The sequence below is a fragment of the Triticum urartu genome, chromosome 5 (assembly GCF_003073215.2).
Source record: "Triticum urartu cultivar G1812 chromosome 5, Tu2.1, whole genome shotgun sequence".
In the NCBI taxonomy this organism is placed as follows: Eukaryota; Viridiplantae; Streptophyta; class Magnoliopsida; order Poales; family Poaceae; genus Triticum; species Triticum urartu.
Genome location: NC_053026.1, coordinates 596,538,005 through 596,557,280, shown reverse-complemented (window position 1 = coordinate 596,557,280; position 19,276 = coordinate 596,538,005). Strand labels below are relative to the sequence as shown.

Genomic DNA, 19,276 nt, shown 5'->3' with positions numbered 1-19,276 from the left:
TATAATATGTGAAATTGTAAAGGATAGGGGATTGTCTTCATAAGTTGCAAGGGCTCCCCCTGAAGATGTGCATATAAGTAATTTGCTTTTGGAATGCAAATGCACATGGCATGTTGTACTTGTGGAGATCCTCTTCAACTTATGATGACAATTCATTATGCAAGATATGACGTAACGAAGATAATGATATGCATAATGAAAAATGGACGTCTGCAAAATGGTGGTTCAAATCCTTCCTGAGCTGAACTGATCTGTTCGGCGCGAAGTGACTCGTTTTCCTTTTGAAGATCTTCATGAGCCGCTCTCAATTTCTCAAGATCTTGCTTCCTTTGAAGATAATCATAGGAAAGCTTTTCATGAATTGTTGAGAGCATTTCATGATGACTTTCAAGTTCCTCATACTTAACGTGAAGATTTTTTATGTCTTCAATTAAGGACTGAGATCGAGTCATTTCAGTGTCTAACAGATCATCGCTTTTGTCTAACAGTTTTTGAATATGTTCCATAGCTTTCTGTTATTCAGTTGCAATTTTAGCAAGTGTTTTGTAGCTGGGTTTGGAACCACAATCAGAGTCATCTTCACTAGATGTTTGATAGTGAGTAGTGCGTGTGTTTACCTTGGCACCGCGTGCCATGAAGTAGTAGGTAGGAGCGGAGTAGTCCTTGTCATTTGCATCGGTGTCGGTGATGAAGTCATTGTCTTCAGTGTTGAAGATGAACTTGGCAACGTATGTTGTAGCCAGACTCGCAACGCCAGAATCGAACTCCTCCTCAGACTCCACCTCCGCCTCCTCAGAAGCGGACTCCTCCTTTGAATCCATTTCCTTGCCAACAAACGCACGTGCCTTGCCAGATGAGCTCTTCTTGTGTGATGAAGACTTTGAGGAAGACTTGGAAGAAGACTTTGAGTATTTCTTCTTCTTCTTGTCGTCAGAGTCATACTCCTTGCTCTTCTTCTTGTTGTTGTTCTCATTGTCCCACTACGGACACTCAGAGATGTAGTGGCCAGGTTTCTTGCACTTGTGGCATGTTCTCTTCTTGTAGTCATGAGCAGAAGCTTCATCATTCCTTGAGCTTGATCGTGAAGACTTTCTGATTGGTGAATTTTTGGAACTTCTTCACAAGCATAGCAAGCTCCTTTCCAATGTCTTCAGGATCATCAGAACTGCTGTCAGATTCTTCTTCAGATGAGGAGACAGCTTTTTCCTTCAAGGCACGAGTTCGCCCATAGTTGGGACCGTAGATGTCTCTTTTCTCAGAAAGCTGAAACTCGTGTGTGTTGAGCCTCTCAAGTATGTCAGACGGATCGAGTGTCTTGAAGTCAGGACGTTCTTGAATCATCAGGGCTAGGGTGTCAAACGAGCTGTCAAGTGATCTCAAGAGTGTCTTGATGACTTCATGCTTGGTGATCTCAGTGGCGCCGAGAGCTTGAAGCTCATTTGTGATGTCAGTGAGTCGATCAAACGTGAGCTGGACATTCTCATTGTCATTTCTCTTGAAGCGGTTGAAGAGGTTGCGAAGGACACTGATTCTCTGATCTCTCTGGGTTGAGACGCCTTCATTGACCTTGGAGAGCCAGTCCCAGACTAGCTTAGATGTTTCCAAAGCACTCACGCGGCCATACTATCCTTTGGTCTGATGACCACAAATGATGTTCTTGGCAGTGGAGTCCAGTTGAACGAACTTCTTGACATCAGCAGCGGTGACACCTTCACCAGCCTTGGGAATGCCATTCTTGACGACATACCATAGGTCAACATCAATGGCTTCAAGATGCATGCGCATCTTATTCTTCTAGTAGGGATATTCAGTTCCATCGAAGACGGGGCATGCAGCGGAGACTTTAATTATCCATGCAGTCGACATAGCTAAAACTCCAGGTGGTTAAACCGAATCACACAGAACAAGGGAGTACCTTGCTCTGATACCAATTGAAAGTGCTAGTGATCGACTAGAGGGGGTGAATAGGCAATTTTTATGAAAGTCTTCAAAACATGGAAGTTTCGAAGACAAACGATAGAAATAAACCTATTACCATGCAGAGGAAGGTAGACTACACTAGGCAAACCATAGTCAAGTATTCAATGAAGTGAAAGCACAATGACTAATAGCAGCTAGGCAGTAAAGATCAGGTAGGAAGATATTGTGAAGGGAATCAGAACAAGCAGTCACTCAATGAAGACAAAAGATAATGCAATCATACAATGACTTCACAAGGACCAATAGTAAGTAAAGGGAAGGGAAGGATGAAACCAGTGACTCATTGAAGACAATGATTTGTTGGACCAATTCCAGTTGGTGTGACAACTGTACGTCTGGTTAGGGAGGCTGAGATTCAACTCAGAAGACCTCGTCTTCACCTTATTCCCCTTGAGCTAAGGACACCCAGTCCTCGCCCAATCACTCTGGTAAGTCTTCAAGGTAGACTTCCAAACCTTCACAGACTTCGTTCACCGGCGATCCACAATGACTCTTGGATGCTCAGAACGTGACGCCTAACCGGCTGGAGGATTCACAGTCCTCAAGTGTAATAAGTCTTCAGATCACACAGACAGGAAGACTTAAGTGATGCCTAACACTCTTTGGCTCTGGGTGTTTAGGGCTTTATCCTCGCAAGGAATTCTCTCTCAAAGGCTTCGAGGTGGGTTGCTCTCAAACGACAAAAGCCGTACTCTAACTCTGAGCAGCCAACCGTTTATGGTTGTAGGTGTTGGGGAACGTAGTAATTTCAAAAAAATTCCTACGCACACACAAGATCATGGTGATGCATAGCAACGAGAGGGAAGAGTGTGATCTACGTACCCTTGTAGACCGACAGTGGAAGCGTTATGACAATGCGGTTGATGTTGTCGTACGTCTTCATGGCCCGATCGATCAAGCACCGAAACTACGGCACCTCCGAGTTCTAGCACATGTTCAGCTCGATGACGATCCCCGGACTCCGATCCAGCAAAGTGTCGGGGAAGAGTTCCGTCAGCACGACGGCGTGGTGACGATCTTGATGTTCAACTGTCGCAGGGCTTCACCTAAGTACCACTACAATATTATCGAGGTATATGGTGGAAGGGGGCACCGCACACGGCTAAGAAAACGATCACGAGGATAAACTTGTGTGTCTAGGGGTGCCCCCTGCCCCCGTATATAAAGGAGCAAGGGGAGGAGGCCGGCCGGCCCTATTGGCACGCCAAGGAGGAGTCCTCCTCCTAGTAGGAGTAGGACTCCTACTAGGAGGGGGAAAGGAAGTGGGGAGGGAGAAGGAAAGGGGGGCACCGCCCCCCCTCTCCTAGTCCAATTCGGACCAGGGGGGAGGAGGCGCGCGGCCCACCCTGGCTGCCCTTCTCTCTCTCCACTAAGGCCCATATGGCCCATTACTTCTCCCGGGGGGTTCCGGTAACCCTCCGGCACTCCGGTTTCCTCCGAAATCACCCGGAACACTTCCGGTGTCCGAATATAGCCGTTCAATATATCAATCTTTATGTCTCGACCATTTCGAGACTCCTTGTTATGTCCGTGATCACATCCGGGACTCTGAACTAACTTTGGTACATCAAAAACTCATAAACTCATATAATGTCATCGAAACCTTAAGCGTGCGGACCCTACGGGTTCGAGAACAATGTAGACATGACCGAGACATGTCTCCAGTCAATAACCAATAGCGGAACCTGGATGCTCATATTGGCTCCCACATATTCTATGAAGATCTTTATCGGTCAGACCGCATAACAACATACGTTGTTCCCTTTGTCATCGGTATGTTACTTGCCCGAGATTCAATCGTCGGTATCTCAATACCTAGTTCAATCTCGTTACCGGCAAGTCTCTTTACTCGTTACGTAATACATCATCTCGCAACTAACTCATTAGTTTCAATTCTTGCAAGGCTTGTGTGATGTGCATTACCAAGAGGGCCCAGAGATACCTCTCCGACAATCGGAGTGACAAATCCTAATCTCGAAATACGCCAACCCAACATTTACCTTTGGAGACACCTGTAGAGCTCCTTTATAATCACCCAGTTACGTTGTGACGTTTGGTAGCACACAAAGTGTTCCTCCGGCAAACGGGAGTTGCATAATCTCATAGTCATAGGAACATGTATAAGTCATGAAGAAAGCAATAGCAACATACTAAACGATCGGGTGCTAAGCTAATGGAATGGGTCATGTCAATCACATCATTCTACTAATAACATGATCCCGTTAATCAAATGACAACACATGTCTATGGTTAGGAAACATAACCATCTTTGATTAACGAGATAGTCAAGTAGAGGCATACTAGTGACGTTTAGTTTGTCTATGTATTCACACAAGTATTATGTTTTCGGATAATACAATTCTAGCATGAATAATAAACATTTATCATGATATAAGGAAATAAAATAATAACATTATTATTACCTCTAGGGCATATTTCCTTTAGTAGGGGGTGGGCTATTTATAGCCACTGGGCAACCCAACCTGGTTTGTCCGAAATGACCCTTGGTCACTAAGGAACTAACACGTGTTCCAACGGTCAAATTTCAAACACACATGGCAACTTTACTTGGACTACAAGCAAAGCTGACTTATCCAACTCTTGACAAGATTTGCTCTCATAGTCTTCACTCGAAGACATAGGATTTTGGTTAAGCATCACTTCAGTCATTCTGACTGGTTCTCTTGGACCCCACTTAACAGTACAGTGGTTCCTATGAATCAACAAAGAAAAACACAGAACGACAAAACTGCTAAGTCTTCGCGCTCCATAGTCTTCACGCGATGTCTTCTCTTATCATAGTCTTCAATGTGAATGTCTTCACATACCACCTCTGACTTCAATGTCTTCTTACATTTTTAGGGGTCATCTCTGGTAGGAAAACCGAATCAATGAGGGACTTCTACCTGTGTTATCCTATAATTCTCACAAACACATTAGTCCCTCAACTAGGTTTGTCGTCAATACTCCAAAACCAACTAGGGGTGGCACTAGATGCACTTACACTTCTTCCGGTGATCTGCCTCGCCTTTGAAATGCTTGCCTTTCTTTCGACATTGATGGTTGGTCGGAAGAAATCAACGATGGCCCAGGTACACATTCTTCCTGCATTTTTCCAGGTATATACTTTCAGTGTCATCTAAACAGTGCGTGCATGCGTGGTATCCTTTGTTTGTCTGTCTTGAAAGGTTACTGAGAGCGGGCCAATCATTGATGGTCACGAACAGCAACGCCTTTAGGTTAAATTCCTCATGTCTGTGCTCATCCCACGTACGTACACCGTTTCCATTCCACAGGTGTAAAAGTTCTTCAACTAATGGCCTTAGGTACACATCAATGTCGTTGCCGAGTTGCTTAGGGCCTTGGATGAGAACTGGTATCATAATGAACTTCCGCTTCATGCACATCCAAGGAGGAAGGTTGTACATACATAGAGTCACGGGCCAGGTGCTGTGATTGCTGCTCTGCTCCCCGAAAGGATTAATGCCATCCGTGCTTAAAGCAAACCATACGTTCCTTGGGTCCTTTGCAAACTCATCCCAATACTTTCTCTCGATTTTTCTCCACTACGACCCGTCAGCGGGTGCTCTCAACTTTCCGTCTTTCTTCCGGTCCTCACTGTGCCATCGCATCAACTTGGCATGCTCTTCGTTTCTGAACAGACATTTCAACCGTGGTATTATAGGAGCATACCACATCACCTTCACAGTAACCCTCTTCCTGGGGGGCTCGCCGTCAACATCACCAGGGTCATCTCGTCTGATCTTATACCGCAATGCACCGCATACCGGGCATGCGTTCAGATCCTTGTATGCACCGCGGTAGAGGATGCAGTCATTAGGGCATGCATGTATCTTCTCCACCTCCAATCCTAGAGGGCATACGACCTTCTTTGTTGCGTATGTACTGCCGGGCAATTCGTTATCCTTTGGAAGCTTCTTCTTTAATATTTTCAGTAGCTTCTCAAATCCTTTGTCAACCACAGCATTCTCTGCCTTCCACTGTAGCAATTCCAGTATGGTACCGAGCTTTGTGTTGCCATCTTCGCAATTGGGGTACAACCCTTTTTTGTGATCCTCTAACATGCGATCGAACTTCAGCTTCTCCTTTTGACTTTCGCATTGCGTCCTTGCATCGACAATGACCCGGCGGAGATCATCATCATCGGGCACATCGTCTGGTTCCTCTTGATCTTCAGCAGCTTCACCCGTTGCAGCATCATTGGGCACATCGTTTGGTTCCTCTTGATCTTCACCAGCTCCCCCCGTTGCAGCATCACCGTATTCAGTGGGCACATAGTTGTCATCGTACTCTTCTTCTTTGCCGTCTTCCATCATAACCCCTTTTTCTCCGTGCCTCGTCCAAACATTATAGTGTGGCATGAAACCCTTGTAAAGCAGGTGGGAGTGAAGGATTTTCCGGTTAGAGTAAGACCTCGTATTCCCACATTCAGTGCATGGACAACACATAAAACCATTTTGCTTGTTTGCCTCAGCCGCATCGAGAAACTCATGCACGCCCTTAATGTACTCGGAGGTGTGTCTGTCACCGTACATCCATTGTCGGTTCATCTGCGTGCATTATATATAATTAAGTGTCCAAATTAATAGAACTTCATCATCACATTAAAACCAAAGTACATACATAGTTCTCATCTAACAACATATAGCTCTCCAGAGCATCTAATTAATTAAACCATACATTGAAACTATGTAAAACATTTCAATGCGAAAACAAATGCGATCATAATCGCAACCAAGGTAACAATTGATCCAACGGCATAATGATACCAAGCCTCGGTATGAATGGCATATTTTCTAATCTTTCTAATCTTCAAGCACATTGCATCCATCTTGATCTTGTGATCATCAACGACATCCGCAACATGCAACTCCAATATCATCTTCTCCTCCTCAATTTTTTTATTTTTTCCTTCAACAAATTGTTTTCTTCTTCAACTAAATTTAACCTCTCGACAATAGGGTCGGTTGGAATTTCCGATTCACATACATCCTACATAAATAAAATCTATGTCACGTTGGTCGGCATAATTTTCATAAACAGTAAATGAACCAATAGTTATAAAGATAATATATATACCACATCCGAATCATAGACATGACGAGGGCCGACGGGGGCGGATACCAAAACCATCGCACTATATAAGATGCACTAATAAAAGTAATAAGAAAATAATACAAGTATCTATGTAAACATACAAGTAAGAATATTTTTTCCTTTCAGAAAGAAGATAAGAACAAGAGGCTCACCACGGTGGTGCCGGCGATGAGCTCGGCGCGGGTGATCGACGGCGGTGAAGACGGGGACGGGGCATGACAGACCGCCAAACCTAGACAAATATTAAGGAAAATGGAGCTTGGAGGTCGAGCTTGGAGAGGAGAAAGCTTAAGTAGTGTGGCTCGGGCATTCCATCGAACACCTTGTGTGCATAGGAGGTGAGCTAGAGCACCACCAAGCCCTCCCCTCCCCCTCGGCCAGAAAAAAACAGAGCAGTGTGCTCTGCTCTTACACGAGGGGGTATATATAGGCACCTCATTGGTCCCGGTTGGTGGCATGAAACGGGACTAAAGGGAGCCTTTGGTCCCGGTTCAAGCCACCAACCGGGACCAATGGTGGTGGGTCAGGAGCGAGGCCCATTGGTCCCGGTTCGTCCCACTAACCGGGACCAAAAGGTCCAGACGAACCGGGACCAATGGCCCACGTGGCCCGGCCGGCCCCCTGGGCTCACAAACCGGGTCCAATGCCCCCATGGGTCCCGGTTCTAGACTGAACCGGGACTACTGGGCTGACTCGGCCTGGACCGTTGCCCCCTTTTCTACTAGTGCCCGGTGAACTGCATGGTGGCTCGATCGGGTTTGGTTTGTGGAGAAGGAAGAAGGAGAGCAGATGGGAGAGGATGGGGTAGGGGGTATGGATGAGGAGGGAGAGGAAGACGATGTGTGTCGCTTAAATAGATCATGTGCGACGTGGTTTTCACCGGGTCGAATTAATGAGCGGGCGGCGTTTGGTGGCGCCCCATCGAGGTGTGTACACGAGCGTGGGAAACCAAGGCTGCCATCAAACACTGGATTAATAGCCAGGATGCGACGCGTCTGTGCCATTGGTCGTGGGTCAAGGGGTCACGCCTGCCCATTCTTCTATCCCGTGCATCAATTGCCATGCTGCGACGTCTCGCACGCGTCTGTGCCGTCATGGGTCAAGGGGACATTTCTCTGCATGTGCTGCCATTTCTCTGTGTGTGCCGCCATGCATGCATGGCAATGTAGCCTGCTGGCTAGGGCCTGGCTAGAGGAGGCAACGTTCGGTCCAAAGGTCTAACTGGTGGGCTTCTTTTACCAGAGCCCAATGGCTAGCCCACGCAGCGTAAAAAACAAGGGCAACGGCTACTGCATGGCACTGCATCCTCTAAAAACCACTACAGCAAATCAGAGCATAGCCTGTGGATCGCTACGTGGCACTACATGCTGATCCACACCGTTGAGCGCACAGTGATCCAGCGATCCAGAGAAGAGGGGGGTTATCCAGCATTGTCGAATGCAGCCAATCACAGAGCATCACACGGATCAGCGACGTGGCCCTAGCGCCTGATCCAGACCGTTCACTAAGAGGGATCTAGTGTCTCGGAAGGATGCGTGGTTTCAGAAGGGGTTATAAGGGGTTTTGAGAGGGTTTTGAGGGCTAGGGTTGAGCATAACTAATTCAAAAAAATCATAAAAATATGAAACTTTCACCCATCATCATATTATGTGAGTGAGTTGCTGGGAAAAATAAGAAATTTGGTCTATGGGTATTTCATGAAAAACCCTTCACAAAACATAGCTATCATGAACGAGGTTACATGGGATTCAAGCTAGGGTTGAGCATAACTAATTAAAAAAATCATAAAAATATGAAACTTTCACCCATCGTCATATTATGTGAGTGAGTTGCTGGGAAAAATAAGAAACTTGGTCTATGGGTATTTTCATGAAAAAACCTTCACACAACATAGCTATCATGAACGAGGTTGCATGTGATTCAAGCTAGGGTTTAGGGCTAAGCTTGTCATAATTTATCCAAATGATCATATATTTGGCATGGACCCTATATTTGCACACTAGATGTCAAGTTTTCATTTTTGGCTCATTTATAAAAGGTCGAATTTTTTTGCTTAGAAATGGGGTGTTTAGCCTAGCTTCGGAGCTCATTGAGGCAAGTTTTTCAAATCAACAATAAGTGCTCGGATTGATTGCTTAGCATGCATATGACTAATATTAAAGCATTGTACCATCAATACCACATATTAAACAAATTTAAATAGCATTACACAGATGTCAGTTTACACAAATTGAGACAAGTTTATTATTCTACGACACACGTTACCATTACACAAGTTTGACAAATGAAGTTTTCACTTCTTCTTAGCACTCGATTTCTTCTTCTTACCACTTTTTGATCGTACGACACCTAGTTCACTCAAAAGCTTGATTTTCATAACTGGACTAGCTAGGACAGCTGGAGTTGGCACCACACCATCTACATGAGGCTCAGTTTTCACAACAACTCTAGTAGCTTCAATTGGTAATACAACTTGCAATATAGGCTCAGTTTGCATCACATCTGCCGCAACAGCTTAAGTTTGTAGAACATCTTCAGTTTCAGTTTCAGTTTGCAGAATATCTGCCACAACAGCTTCAGTTTGCACCATATTCTGCACCACGTCATCATCCAAATGTTGGTCATGATGCATCACAAGATCAAAGACTACCTCATTTGCATCACAACATCATCCAACTCTTGCTCATTTTGCACCACAGCATCATCCAACTCTTGCTCATTTTGCACCGAAGCATCATCCAACTCTTGCTCATTTTGCACCGCAGCATCATCCAACTCTGGTTCATCACCATAACCTCTCTTTTTTGTACAGCCATTGATTCTTGCCTTTTTGATTGCCCAGCAATCTTCAACAACAAGGGGTTGACCTCCACGCTTCCTCCTGGAAAAAAAGCTTTTAATTTGGCTAGTAATTAAATACAACAACCAAATTAAAAAAACCACAAACGTAAACATACTTTGGCCTTTCAGGAGTGTAACGACATTTTGGAGATCATTTTCAGTGCCCAAGTTCCTGGCACAACTTGCATCTATTTTTGTTACCTTTTTGGGACCTTTTTGCCTTTGCATCCTTCTTCCCCTTCCCCTTTTTACTACTCCCATCTTTCTCAAACCATGCCTTGAATCTACTCTCTTTAGGCCTGCCAGCTTTTCTTTTTGTTAGGGGAGGACACATGGAAAATTCAATTTCCATTTCAGGCCGCTGAGACTGATCTGTAAGTGCTGGAATTGGAGTTGCATATGCAGCCTTGAATCTTGCCACTGAGTAGTATTCATGCAAGTATGGGTGCATGTTTATCTTGGGTTGGGAGGCCAAGAAAAGTATGGCATGGTCACAAGGTTTCCCGGTGTGTTGACACTCGAGGCAAGTGCAGTCATGCAACTCAGATTTTACAACATGCCTCCTTCCAGTCTTGGTATCTCTAACTTCAGCACCCCACAATGAAGATTTTTCAGCAGACAAATGTGTAAGATTCCTGCTCCTGTTCGCCACCTATTGTACCATCGCAGGAAGCTTATCCCCTTGCAGACAATCACCAATGCTTCTTCTCAATTCCCACATGCGCATGATCATGATCCTGATCTGGTCAACCATGTCATGCACAGGCAAGTTCTTTAACTACTCTATCTTGTTGTTAAAACTTTCTGCCAAGTTATTGTTGATATGATCACACTTGATGGCACTGTTAAATCTTGACCTGTACCACAATAGAGAATGATATGTGTTCAACCATGGACCAAACTCATTGCATGCTGCTTTTATCTTATCAAGATGATATGAATGTGTTTGTTTAGTGTAAGATCTTGCTGCTGGACACATTCTCCCATATTCTCCCCCTCTGAATTTTTTGATCAAAATTCATCCACATATGGCAAAAGCACTCCCTCTGCTCACAATGAGGAAAAACATTCTTCACTGCATTTTCTAGCCCTTTACATGCACCTGTGTGTACAGCCAAAGGAGACACTGGTCCTATGCATCTTTTCAACTGCATCATGAACCATGTCCATGAAACCACTATCTCTGACTGAAACAAACCAATAGTAATAGGGAACATCCAGTTGTGTCCATCTAAAGCATTGCATGCTGCCAATTGACCATTCCATTTTCCTGTCAAAAAAGATGAGTCTATGCTCAAATATGAACGGCCCCTTCTTTGAAGCCATCTATGCAAGTCTTTAAAGCCATAAAGAACTTGGACAAAAGAACTCTACCATCCTATGTTACCTGAGTATCTATCTCCACAACACTGCTAGGTGACCTCTTTTGCACCTCTTCTTTGAAGTTATAAAGCATCCTAAAAGTATTTGCCCAATCACCATATAATTCTTTCATTGCCCTCTGTTTTGCTTTCCACACTGTGGTATACTTCACCTTAATGGGGTACTACTTTTCCAAGTCCACTTTAAGTTTCTTTACTGTAGTGTTTTGTTTCTTGGCTAAAATTGGAGTGATCTTTTCTGCAATCCAAAGCTGTGATGTCATGGTTGATACTCTCTGTGAACTTGTAATACAAGTATGTGGATTTGGGATTTGATTAACCCTAATGGTACTTCCATCAGGTTGAATTCTAGCAGATATGTACCACTTGCAAGGCCTGACACTTCCATCGAAACATCTGCACCTTGCATAAAATTTCTTTCTGTCAGTCCACATAGTCTTGGCATCAAACTCATGTTTGACTGCATAAGTCTTGAAACACATCCTAAACTCCTTCATGCTTGGGAACAACTTGCCTACTTCAATAACAGGATTTTCTTTGTCATACACACTTACAAGCTCATCTTCATGTGCATCGTCTACATCATCTGCATCATCTTTCATCAGCTATCCATCCACATCTTCACAAGCATCTCTGTTAGCATCATTAGGAAAACTATATTCATCCCTCTCTTCCTCATCTTGATCATCTACTGGATCTACTGGAATGCCAAATTTTTTGGCCATCTCAGTGTCAGCCATTGGTGCAATGACCAAATCAGTAGTGTCTTCTAATTGTACTGAATTTCAATCAACACAAACAACCCTTGCAACACCATCACAACCCTCTTCTACATCTTGATCAACCCTCCCTATTACAGTCACTTCACCCATAAACATGGGTGTTATTTGTCTCTGTGAGGCCCAATCATCATCTACCATCTGTGAAGCCAACTTTGAGGGCACATATCCAACCTTAGAATCTGATTTCAGATCAACGAGATCTGCATGAAAGGTAGTCTGTTTGCTTGCCCAGCCGTCTTGCCGATCGATTTCATCAACCATCTCTTCACCATTCTCAATTCTCACATACTCACCCTTCCAATTATCAAACCGTAACAATGCTACCTCCTGCTCTGGACCCCAAAAAATGCTCTCCCCAATTTTCTCCACGACATTTCTCACGGCCCTCCCTTCCATGCTCTGTATTTCCTGAGGATCAATCTCTGCACATTCAACCTCCCATTTAATAACGGTATCTCTCTCTATGTCTCGCACGCTACCATCACCTAGCTTCACCTTAGAGGAAAGAATTCGACAGTGAATTCGAATGTCCTACCCCTGTTTGTCAATGGCGGGCAGTGTGAGCTAGCGGAAGTAGACGACGCACAAATCGCATAGGTTGGAAAGTATGCACATACCTAGTCGACGTTGTTGTCTCTGGCGGCTCCATCGCGGTCAGCCCCGTCCCCCGCACCCAAATATGCATCAAATCGACCAAAAACAGAGGAAACAGAGGCGATGCGGTGAGATCTAACTCGACAAGAAAGGGAACAGGACAAGGGTTCAGGATTTACTCACCACATATGTCCCCGGCGCCAAGAACGACAGCTCCACCGCTACTATCACTGAGAAAAAAAGCTCTGGCGTCGTCGCCGGCTCACCGCTGAGAACGAAGAGGAGGAGCAACGGGTCACTGCTCACCTAATTCACACAGGCACAGAGGCACATCTCACCTGATGCACTGCCAAGTGGGGCCGTAACTAGATGCTCTGTCAAGTGAGACCCACATGTCTTAAACATAATCTCACAGCCGTTGACGACCATTTTAATCGCCCCAGTGGGCCTTGGCTATTTGGGCTTCTGAAGCGTTGCACTACAGCTATTTTCGTCAACCACGTCGCACTCCTTCCAATTCACGTGAAATGTGTTCCACGGGAGCTATTGGCCCTTGGAACAAGACGATTCCCAAGAGATGGCGAGTTTTTCTTTGGCTTGCTCACAAAGGGCGCTTGAACGTAAGAATTGTCATACTTCAGAAGCAGTGGAAGAATATTGAGCATCCTTTCTGTAATCTCTGCCCCGCGGAGGAAAGTATAGATCATATCATTTTAAGATGCGCGCCCGCCCACTCTGTGGCAGAAGCTGGAGGTATCTCAGCAAACAACAACATCACATTCCCTGAAGGATTCTGTGCTCAAAATGAGAGCAATCAGCCACCATTGGGTTGTGCTGGTCGCTGCTTGTGCAACTCAGCTCTGGAAGGTGTGCAACGCTAGAGTGTTTGACAAAGTAACGATGATGCATGCGCTTCCTGGGCTGCTGTCACGGAAATGCTCCGACTGTGGTGCTCTAGAACGAATAGCTGTTCTTTGCAAGCTTTCCTTCGGTGCAAGGCATATTCTTTATCGACCGCCTCTTGGGCTTGTTCCTCTCTTCCTCCTGTTGTTTTCTTTGCATTCACTAGTGCAGAACCGGGCAATAGCACCGGTTCGTAAGGCCCTTTAGTGCCGGTTCCATAACCGGAATTAAAGTGTGGGCACTAAAGCCCCCCCCCCCTTTAGTACCGGTTCAACACGAACCGGTGCTAAAGGGAAACCACGTGGCACGAGCCAGCTCCGGGGGCCGGGAGCCCTTTAGTACCGGTTGGTGTTGGTTGGTAACACCAACCGGTACTAAATGTTTGTGGGTTTTTGTTTTATTTTGTATTTTTCAATTAAATTTGTGTTATCAATTTAATTTAGGATTGTTTTACGTTATAATGAGTTGTAGTCGTCATCATCATCATCCTCATCATCGTATATTAATAAATAAATAAACTCTAGCTAGCTAAAAATCATCGTAGTCGTCTAATTACCACTATTTAATCATCATAGTCATTACCGCTAGCTATCTAATCATCACCAACACTGGCTAGCTTAAAGAGGAAACATTCATTTTGTAACAGAAGCAAAGATATCATCGAGTTCAACATAATCATCACCAACATCGAAGTTCAGGACACAGACATGAGACACTAATTAAGAGCATGAACTAGTGCTGCTCCCTCTCAGGTAGAATAGCATAGAACATGTATAGCTCTCCTGATTCATCATACTGGAGCATGCAGATGAATCTGTCTCCTAATCTTGGGTTGCGCTTCTCCTTGCTGCCCCCTAGTACTTCTCTGCGATCGTTAACAATTTTGCTCCAATCTTTCACTATTAAGCATTCTTCGCTTTCAGAAATCCTGAATGCACTCATGTGCAATGTAGGATATCTTGGCCGTAAGCTAACCATTGACATGTCACCTTTAGTCTCGATCCACTGAGGCACAACCGTCATCGGAAGTCCCTGTTGAAGAACATCGTATAGTAATTAATATACTAAGCAATGAAAGTTTAGCTTCAAAAATAATGTATGCAAAAGATGCACTAATTAAGGACAAATAGTTAAAATCTTACCATCTTTCGATTATAGATGTGACCGTAGTTCAATACGATCACCATTGGTCGCATGTTTTGAGTACTAACATTTCTAAGTTCAGGAAAAAAATTTGTCTTGACAGTATTAAGATTCTCAAGCCATGAAACATAATGACTTATCTCCTCGCAGTTTAGTTGAGCCCCGGGGCAGTAGTAGGTCCTGTCTACCAAGCGCCGGACATGTTTGCTTGAACCGAAATAAGCTGACAATACAAATTAGTTGTCAACTATTTTTGAATAAACTGTATCAAAGACATAAACATATGCATGCATGGTTGAGAAAAACTCACATAATGATAGAACTAGAGGCGTTTGCACATCGACCCAGATGTCTATATTACCTTCAATATCACCTTCTGGACGAATATCAAAGGTGACAACCATACTAGACTCAAATGCATAAGCCTTGCATAGTGCTTGCCAAGTTTTGCATTCAAAATGGGTGTATGTGTCTCCATTATATAATTTGACATTGAAAGTATACCCATGCTCCGTCTTCAAGTAAACTCTCTTTACCTCCATATCATCTATAGCACTAAAACCTATCTTATCCAAGACAAAAATTCTTGCATGGCAGGGGATGCGCTAGTAGAATAGTGAAAATTTAAAATTATAAGTTGAAGCAAATGAAGCATAAGTTTTGCATTCAAATAATAATTGACAAAGTGACTTACTGTGTCAACTTTGAATGTCTCATCCAGCTTGATGCTGAAGCGCCTACCATCAACAAGGAAATTTCTGTCGCACAGACCGCGCTGGTCTTCACAGTGTTCGCACATAATGAAATCTTTTTCGTCGTCAGATGACATTTCCTATGTTCATATAGGTGAAATATTAAACACCTATTACAAATTAGTTGTTAACTATTTTTGAATAAACTGTATCAAATCTCAGATACCTAAATTTTCTTACTAAAAATAAACTAGTTATATTAATTATTGAATAAGTTCAAATCTCATATACCTAAATAAACTAGTTCGACAATTTTCTTACTAAAATAAACTAGTTATATTAATTATTCAACTAGTTCAAATCTCTAGTTCGACAATTTTCTATCTATCTAACATTCGACATTAATCAAACATTTGATCATCTAATTAACTTTTCTAAAATACAGAAAATAAGTAAAAAAATGTGTGTGTATGTGTGTGTGTGTGTGTGTGTGTAGTGTGTACGTATATATGTGTGTGTATGTGTGTATGTGTGCGGCCCCGTACGCCGCCGCCCCATACGTACGAGCGGGGGCGCCGGCGTACGGGGCGGGGGTGGCGGCGTACGTACGGGCGGGGGCGCCGCTGTACGGGCCGGGTGCGATGACGACGGACGGCGGCGCGGCGGGTATACGCGAGAGCGAGAGACGTACGGGACCGCGGCGGGACGACGACGGACGGCGGCGCGCAGCGTTCGGGGCGGCGGCGCGAGACGGCGACGACGACGGGCGGCGGCGGGGACAGCGACGACGACGACGGACGACGGGCGACGGGCGGCGAGGACGGGTTCGAGCGGCGCGCGAGAGGTTGGAGACGAAAGAAGTGGGGAGATATAACTGAATTTTCGTAAGTGTTGTATATATAGGAGAGGCCTTTAGTACCGGTTGGAGCCACCAACCGGTACTAGAGGCCAACTTTGGCCAGGCCAAGAGGCGGGAAGAGCAGGCCTTTAGTACCGGTTGGTGGCTCCAACCGGTACTAAAGGGTGGTCTTTAGTACCGGTTGGAGCCACCAACCGGTACTAAAGGCCTCGCGCTGCCATCCTAAAGTTTAGTCCCACCTCGCCGGGCGAAGGGCAACCGCACTGGTTTATAAACCCAGCCGCGGCTACCTCTTCGAACTCCTCTATATAGCAGGCTTGTGGGCGTAAACTCTGCGCGTTGCCCTGTGAGTCTGCTGGACCTTTAAGGCCTGTAATTGCAAGCAGGCCCACAGGCCAACGCCCCAATTTTTTTATAGTTTTTTCTTTTCTGCTTTATTTTCTTCTATTTATTTCTGCGTAGTTTTTTGTATAGTTTATACTTTTCTGTTATATTTATTTTCTTCTATTTTTTTGTGAGTAGTTTTATTCATCTAGTTTGCCAAAATTCAACATTTTCAGAGTTCATTTTGTAGTGATTTTCAATTTCACGGTCATTTTATGAACGATTGAAAAATAGCAAATATAATTTATTTTCTTTTCTGCTTTATTTTTTCTTCTATTTATTTCTGAGTAGTTTTTTCTTTTCTGCTATATTTATTTTCTTCTATTTATTTATGAGTAGTTTTTTTATATATTTTTTTTCTTTTCAGCTATAGTTTTTTTCTTTTCTGCTATTTTTTCTTTTCTGCAAAACTTGATGGTCAAAGTTTGGAGTTATAACCAAAGTTTAAAAAAAATAAATGCCAACGTGCAATTAGTTTTTGCCATAACAGAAGAAGTCCGGAGTTGTAATAAGTTATTAAAAATAAAAAAGAGATGCAATGCTCGTTAATTTGCTTCAAGCCTTTCGGAATAGTGTAAACTGCACTGCGCGTAGCTCGTGCAATCTACCATATTCCTGAAGGCTTGAAGCTAAGCAACGTGAGCATTGAGCCTCTTCTTCATCGTCTCTGCACTCAGGGCTTATAAACCGCTCTTAGTCCCTCTCTCTTGGCGAGGTGGGACTAAAAACAGCTTGCCATAACCTCATTAGTACCGGTTCGTGATACGAACCGGCACTAAATGGTGATGGTGGGGCCATAGCCTGACCGCAGGCTGACACAACCTCTTTAGTACCGGTTCGTGGCATGAACCGGTACTAAAGGTTCGCCACGAACCGGTGCTATTGATCGCCGCCACGAACCGGTGCTATTGTACACATTAGTGCCGGCTGAAATTCAAACCGGCACTATTGTGCTTCACGTTTGACCCTTTTTCTACTAGTGATTGCTCTGATGCGATGATCTCATCGGCATCCTTTTGTACTCAAACAATCCTCAAACCTTTTGGTCTGGCTTTGGAATATATAAGGTAGACTGCGGCCTGCTTTTTTATCCAAAAAAATCTCTAACTTGCATGTCGTTGCAGTGATGTGGGTGCCATCGCTGTTCGGGCTCGTGCCAGGCGCCGTGATGGATAGACGCGCCAAATTGACATTGTTGTAGTTTTCCACGGAGATATGAATTTGTTGGCTGTCTATAACTTCCAGGTTCTCCACCGTGAGATTGTCAAACTGGTGAAACGTAAGAGCTGTAGGGGCCGCAGTGCATGGAAAGCCTTGTTAGTTTTGCATGAGTTCTGCCACCAAATGTCTCCGTTGCCATTGATATTTGATGGTGCCGCCGCCAGTGATGGTGAGGCCGGTGATGTGCTTGATCATGATCCAGTGCCTCATGTTGTCCTCGTTCCAGGCGGATCTGCTCCGAGGAGCCACCAGTGTGCCCTTCACCATGAAGGTGACTCTGGATATGCATGGCCCTGCGAATGTAATGGACTTGAGAAGGTAGCTCTTGCCCTTGGGAACGAGCAGCACGGCTGGACGGGAAGAGGAGCACGCCGCATTCTTGGCCAGCGCCTGCGTGTCGTCGTGCTTCCCATCGGCACGGGCACCGTAGTTGTCTACGACGAAAACGTTCTTCTCGGTGGAGCTGTTGAGCGAGCTCCGGCCGAACGCAGAATCACCATGCTGTGTGCACTGCATGCCCGATATCCAGGACAGGCCAGGTGAAAAGGTGCGCCAACTTGAAGGTCCGTTGGCAGGTTTTGCACGAGAAAAATATTTCAGATCTGCTGCAGCCATGCCCATGCGTGTGTGCTGCTTCTGCTACCTCTATCTCTGTCTGCCAAAAGTAATACTGACATTGGACTGCGGTGACCAAAATAGCATCTGTCCAAGCCAACAAAAAGACCACCACTCGAACGTTCAGAAATGTTGAGTATGGTGATTATTAAGAAAGCTAAGATAGTGTAGCATATTATTCTATCTTAACTTGTATTTTAATATGATCATATACTTCTATATATATGCCCATCAGACTTAAGCAATACAACAACTATTCCCACATCTAACTTGGTATCAGTTTTCGGGTTCTAAACCCTAGCCGCCGACGCTTCCGCACCCACGCGCCACCCTCGGGGCGGTCGGCCTCCATGACCGCCGCCAGGGGCCGTGCCGTCCGTACCTAGGGTTCGTCCGCCGTTGTGTTGACCGAGTGTCCTAGAGAGTCTTTTTCCCGAGCCCTTACTTCAGGGTTTTTTTCGCTCTCTCGCCGGTCGTTTTGATCGGCATTTTTCTTTTTGCTTTTCCAATCTATACTTGACCAGTTTACGTCACCCGCCGACGTCGTTGACCACCGTGCGTCTCTACTCCGACACCGGCGTGACCGGCCGGCCTCTTCACCGACCCGGCGGCCCCGCGCGACAGGCAGCCCCTAACGACCGTCGTCCGTGCGTCTGCCCGCCCGTCGCCCCGATCCGGCGGCCTCGCGCGACAGGCAGCCCCTCACGGCCGTCGTCCGCGTGTCGGGCCGCTCGTCGACCTACGCCAGCCGTCACCGCCCTA

The 19,276-nt window shown here is 45.0% G+C and overlaps 1 pseudogene; it reads right to left on the bottom strand.

Moving 5' to 3' along the window:
• The window catches only part of LOC125507500, a 40,830-nt pseudogene extending 22,316 nt beyond the window's left edge, over positions 1 to 18,514 (bottom strand).
• Positions 18,515 to 19,276: the final 762 nt, after the last annotated feature.